Consider the following 6,630-nt stretch of genomic DNA (forward strand, 5'->3'; position numbering starts at 1 on the left):
GTGTGTCAGGGCCTGTGTGTGCAGGGTGTGTGTGGGGTCGGTGTGTGGGGAGCCTGTGTGTACAAGGCCTGTGTGTGCAGGGTGTGTGTAGGATCCTGTGTGTGCAGTGCTGTGGGGGCTGTGGGGGGTTTGCCTGTGAGCTGTGTGTGGGGCATGTTCAGGGCTGTGGGTTGCATGGCATGGCGTGTGTGCACGTGTGTGGGGCCTGTGGGGTCTGCACAGTGTGACGTGTGTATGCACATCTCATCTGTATACTGCACATACTCCTTGGGCTTGTGAGCACCCAGAGAGGAGGAGGACAGGAGGGAGGAGGAGCTGGTGAGGAAGAGGGGCAGGGATGGCCCGGAGCTGTCTGAATCCAAGTCCGTTTTCATGTGTCCACACCCAGGGGCCGCCTAGCCCTGCTCTGGACTCGGGCGGGTGGCCAAGAGTGAGCCTGGACGCTCCGTGGGGCACCCAGCTGTGGCACAGGCAGCCATGTCTGGCATGAAGTGGCACTCGGGGCAACCAGCGGAGCCCAGCCAACGGCCGTGGAGGCCGGGACGCTCCTGGCTGCCGGAGCTCTGCGCCTGGGTCAGTCACTTGCTTGTGGGGTGACCGGGTAGGTCCCCCTACCTCCCTGCCCTCGACTTCTCCAGCTGTAAAGTGATGTGGATGGTGCCAATCTCTCCATGTGGGAGGACTGATGGAAGAAGGAAGGGTGGGGCATGGTGGGTGCTCACAGCAAGGTGAGGTATCTCCAAATTCGCATCCACGTGGCACCTCAGAATGGTACCTTACCTGGAAACAGGGTGTTTGCAGATATAATTAGGCAGGATTTCAGGATGAGATCACCCTGGGTGCAGGGTGGGCCCTAGATCCAATGACCCATGCGTGTGTGAGAAGAGGGGATCCAGGGGCACGTGGGAAGTGGCCATGTGATGAGGAGTGACACCCGACACCCGAGGAGGCGTCACAAGGTGAGAAGCACCAGCAGGTGCCACAAGGCTGTCAGAGGCAGAGACAGATCGTCCCCCGGCCCCCCGAAGGACCCAGCCTGCCCACACCCTGGTTCTGACACAGCCAGTCCCCAAAGGACACACACGGCGTGATTCCACTTATCTGAGGTCCCTAGAATCAGAAGGCAGAAAGTAGAATGGTGGGTGGGGAACTAATCCCTGCAGGCCAGTCTGGATTCAAGGGGAGGGGGCTAAGCCCCTGCCTCTTGATGGGAGGAGTCCCAAAGTGTTCCCGGTCATCCTCAAACTGCCACAGTCCACCCCTGGCACAAATTATTTACATTCTCACCACATGCTGTGCCCCTCACCCTTCCTGCCCACGATGCCCAGATCTCATATCATGATGGCATCAGGCTTAGCCTTGAGGTCCAGAGTCTTCTTTTTTTTTTTTTTTCTTTTTAATCAGGCAGCCCCCAAAGACAGAGTAGGCTCAGAAAGACTCTCAGGTGCAAATGAGGCTCTTCCCGTGTGGTACCACCTTCAGGGCAGGGTTTTGAGTATGATCCCCCTCAATCTGAAGACTCACGCGCCTGACATGCACCAGTGACACAGGCAGGGAACGCTGTGATCAATGGCCCTGTCCAACTAGGGAGAAGTGGGAGGCCCATAGCTCTGACTGGCCCATAGCAGCTCTGAAATCCGGAGTCTGATCAGGGCCATGTCCCGCTGCCCCTCAGGAATGACTCTGTGGTGCTCAGCTCCGCCTGCCGGGCTCCGGGTCCTGCCCTCTAAGTCACCCCACCTTCACGGGGACAGCCTGCTTTCTCTTACCCACGGCCCCTCATGGTCTGAAAACAGTAAATGAAAACCTCTGGAAATAAATGCTTCCGGTTTTAACACAGGTCATTCTGAGCAGCGTGATGGTCTCTGGCCATCCCACCCCATCCTGCCTGGGACGTGAATCACTCCCTTGTTAGAGGGTTCATGCTGTAGACCCTCCCTGCCCGTTTGTCACTTAGCAGCTTGTAGGTTCTCAGACGGACTCTCGTGGCTTCCCAGTACTTGGGTCCCAGTAACCCTTATTTGACTTAGTAATGGCCCCAAAGCACCATGGTGGTGATGCTGGCAATTCTGACATGGCAAAGAGAAGTGAGGCAGTGCTTCCTTTAGGTGAGAAGATGGAAGTTCTCAACTTAATAAGAAAAGAAAAAATACTGTATGTTAAGCTTGCTAAGATCTACAGTAAGAGCAAATCTCTTCTCTGGGAGATTGTGAAGCAGGAAAAAGAAATCTATTCTAGTTTTGCCTTCACACCTCAAACCTCATAATGCAAGTATAGGCTCGGTGTGTGATGAGTGCTTAGTCAAGGTGGAAAAGGTCACACTTGTGGGTGAAACACATGAGCAGAGACACGTTCTGATCCACCGGAGCTGGGCTGGACGCCACCCGCGGTTTCAGGCACCCAGCGGCGGTCCTGGGACGCGCTCCTCCGCGGACCACGCGGCGTCCTGTATCCTCAAATGGACAGTGTCTGCAGTCAATGTCTTCGTACTTCCTAGGAGGCCTTCCTAGGAATCTTTCTGGGATTCACATCATCAGGCAAAAACTGTCCTCACAATCCTCCCCAAGACAGGCCTCTCTCTGCTGGGCTGGGCGTCGGGTTGCTGTTTCCCATGCCCCAAGATTTTTAGAAGCCCTTTTTCCCGCTGAGAGGGGCTATGAGTCCCACCCTTAAGTCTTCTGAAGTCTCCTATAGGAGACTATATGGGCCTATATGAGAACCCTATAATGGGTTCTCACAGACACACCCATTAGAGATTCTTCACTCTGAAGATTATTTTTTATTTTGAGAGCATTTGCCATCTGAAGGGCCTGGGAACGAAGAAGAAACTTAATCGTAAAGCCAGCAAATTCTGATTTTTAAAACATTTTTTTCTGAATTTACTGAAAATGGAATATTTTGATTTTAGCTCTTCTCTATCTTATACCATGTAGCTAAGAGAAGCTAGTTGGAATATTCAACACTCTTCCTGGAAATGTCCTCAATCAAATCAAGTAATTCATTAAGTTTATTTTCTATTTTCTACGTTGCTACAGGGGTCAGTGTTGCTAAAGTTTTCTGCATAACGAGATCCTTGGTTTTTCCAGCCTCTGATCACAATTTCCTCCCGTCCTCCCGGCTTCCCCTGGAAGCCTTCCCCGGCTCTCTCAACTTCCATCTGCCACCTGGTTCAAAGCCCACTCCAGTCCCAAATTCTATAATATGTAGTTGCTCAAAGCAACAATTTATTATCTGTAGGGATTCGGTGAGTTAATCAGACTCAGCTGAGAAGTTCTCTCTTGGGGATCTTCTCATTTGGTTGCCATCTGGCAACAGCTGGGCCAGGAGCCGTGTGAAAGCCCAGGTGGGCTGTGTGTGCAACGTGGCTCCCATTCCATGTGTGGCACCTCCGTGGGATTGCCTGGATGGCTTGACTCCCCTGCGTTTCTTGGCCAGGTACCTACGTGTGGCCTCCCAAGCATGGTGGTCTCAGGGTGGGTGGGCTCCAGGCACGGGTGTTCTTGGTGTCCTGGGTGGAGGCTGCAAGACTTCTTCTCATGGCGTAGGCTTGGGAGTCCCAGGTCAACTCTTCTGCTTCGCTCTATGATCAGATGGGTCACTAAGGCCAGCTCAGACTCAGTGGCAGCGCACTGAGACCCAACTCTCAGGAGGAAGGGTGTCAGACAATTAGAACAGAATGCAGGGGCCTTGCCTCTATCATGCCTCCAGCCCACCTCAGGCTCCACATTTGCCTCGTCTTACACACCACGAAGGCGGGCAGGGACAGCCCACTTCTGGCTCCAGGTGTGCTCTGATTGTCGAAGGCCACTCCACATACCCTTCTGGCCCTTGACGCAGTGATTGGGTCAGGGATGGGCATCACATAATTCCCTCAGCCACGGTAAGCGGCGGAGGTTGGACTTCCGGTGCTTGGCACGCGTTTATGTCCGGAGAGGAGCAGCCCTCTTTCTCTTGAGTTAGGCCAGGGCTGCTCAGTGAAAACAATGCAAGCCATATGTATAACTTTCAATGTTCTAGCAGTCATATTGAAACAAGTAAAAATAAAATTAATTTGAATATTTTATTTAACCGAATATGCCCAAACTATTATGGTTTCAATGTGCCATCAATTAAAAAATTACTATGGGAAAACTTTATACTTTTTTCTTTTATTTAAGGTACAGTTTCACTCTTGTTGTCCAGGCTGGAGTGCAGGGGCAAGCTCGACTCACTGCAACCTCCGTCTCCCGGGTTCAAGAGATTCTCCTGCCTCGGGGTAGCTGGAATTACAGGCGTGCGCCACCACGCCCGCCTAATTTTGTATTTTTAGTAGAGATGGACTTTCTCCATGTTGGCCAGGCTGGTCTCGAACTCCTGACCTCAGGTGATCCGCCTGCCTCAGCCTCCCTAAGTGCTGGGATTGCAGGAGTGAGCCATGCTCCCCGCCGACGCTGTTTTTTTCACACTGTCTTCTCAATCACTTGCGAATGAAGTGTCACCTCTTCCCAATTTAGATGACACGCATTTCAAGTGCTCAAGAGTCACATGAAGCCAGTGCCACCCTGTTGGACAGTGTAGTCTTGGATGGCAGGGGGTCAAGACTTGGGGGCTGGCCTCAAGCCCCCAGGAAGCCAACCCGAAGATGAGGCTGTCACAAAGTAAGGAACGGAGCAGAAAGCAGCAGAAGTCGGGGAGAGCCCGCACGCTCCATGCCTGAAGCTGACTGTCCTTTTGGAATTTTCAGCTGCGGGGCCGATATTTCTTGCGTGCTTCCGTAAGTTGTGGGTGTGTCTCAGCTTCTTGCCACACTCAGAGCCCTGGGTAATAGTCGCCTTTTGTCCTGGTGGTCCGGGAGGTCTCAAGGGAGCAACCCCTTGAAGGGTGTGTAGGGCAGGGTGGATCTGGCCTTGAAAACTGCTTAATTAATTAGTTAATTTGTAGAGATGAAGTCTTGTTATGTTGCCCAGGTTGGTTTTGAACGCCTGGACTCAAATGATCTTCCTGGGATCTGGCTTTTGCCAGGCCTCAAGCTAAATTTGAGAACCCTCAGAAGGAAAAAAATGAAATCACAAACATGACGTAGGTAAAGGGCTTTGTAAGGCAGCGTTACTCCCTGGGCGCTTCCTCCCAAGCACCTTCACCAAAGGCGGGCAAACACGCCCCGTCCCTCTCCCCAAGCTTCGTGGAGGCCAGTGCAGTCCCCGGACAGGAGCAGGCTTCTGGGTGCAGCACTCTGCTCCGGCTTCCGCATTCTCCCAGTGCCCTGCGAGTCCCTCGGGGAAGTGGATGATTTAGGGTCCCAGAGGAGCCAGGGGCTTAGCCAGAGTCCAGCCTCACACAGACGTGGAAGCAGACAGAGGCTCTGAGGGCCTGAGCACGGCCCAGGGTCGGAACCCTGCCAGGGTGGACATCCAGAGCTGTCCGGCAAACCCCAAGACACTCCTGGAAGGCCACCTGACGGGGGTGTGGCTAGAGGCCGCTTGGCAGGGCTGCCTCTGGGGTCCGAAGCCCTGTGTCTGCGTGGTCCACACCCCGAGGCGGGGTGACAGGGGCAGGGGCAGGACCTCCCTCCTGCCTCAGGGGCTTCTCCCCGAGAACCAGATGGGGCCTAGGGCAGCGGGAATCGAGGCTCCTGGAGGCCTGCGCTTTGATGAGGGGACTGGGGAAGCTCCGTGAGAACAGCAGGGATTTTTAAACCGTGTTCAGAGTTGCTTTGATAATCAGAAATAACAGCAGCTTCTCGAGAAGGGTGGCAGCGTGTCCTGGGGATGCGGGTAGGCCCAAGGGTGACTTCGCAGGGTGGGGCCCTGGCTCTGGTGACTCCTGCCCCGCCCAGGCCTCTGCTTCTGTCACCTGGGACAGCAAGAGTCTCCCGGGATTCCATGAGGGTTCCATGCTTCGAGGACAGGCGGACTTGGAAGCGTCAGGCCTCAGGGAGGCTGCCTGTCCCCCTGGAGAAGCAGTGCCAGCTTCAAGGGATTTGGGCAACCCGACCTGTGGACTGGCCTCTCTGGCCTGCCTGGCCCTCTCCAGTCGCAGTCTGGCCTCACCCACAGCACCCAACGTCCCCTTGCCTCCTGCCTAGTGGTAGACAAGGGCCCCTGAGGACCCTGGCCCTGCTTCCTGGGGCGTCCTGCTCTGCTGCACCCCGGGCTTGCGGAGGTCGCTGGGTATGCACGCAGTGGGGACCTTGTCCTGTGGGTTTGGCTGCTGCTCTAGGGGCAGACAGCTCCTCCCTCCTGGATCCAGGCTGTGTGACCAAGACAGGCCCGTCCTGACAGCCGGACCCAGCCATGGCACGAGCGGCGCCTCTGGGCCTCCAGAGCACTCATGTCTCAGCCCCACTGCGCCTGTCACTGCAGGCCTGGGGCCGGAAGCAGCAGATGTCATGCCCTCTGATCCCGGCGCTGGCTGTGGCCAGGGGGAAAGCCCCCTCCATCCCGGGGCAGACACTGGGAGACCACGCTGGCCTTAGAGGCACAGAGGGGGAGGGGACCAGGCTCTGCTGCAGCCACAGGGCTGTCCCAGGTCCCCACCCTGCACATAGAGCCCCATTCATCCCAGGCCCGGCTGTGCAGCACCCCTCCCCCACACATAGGGCTGGCACCCGCCCAGGAAGGGGCACCTCATGGCACCATCCCTGGTTTCTAA

Source organism: Cebus imitator, unplaced genomic scaffold, assembly GCF_001604975.1.
Source record: "Cebus imitator isolate Cc_AM_T3 unplaced genomic scaffold, Cebus_imitator-1.0 Scaffold443, whole genome shotgun sequence".
Classification (NCBI taxonomy): Eukaryota; Metazoa; Chordata; class Mammalia; order Primates; family Cebidae; genus Cebus; species Cebus imitator.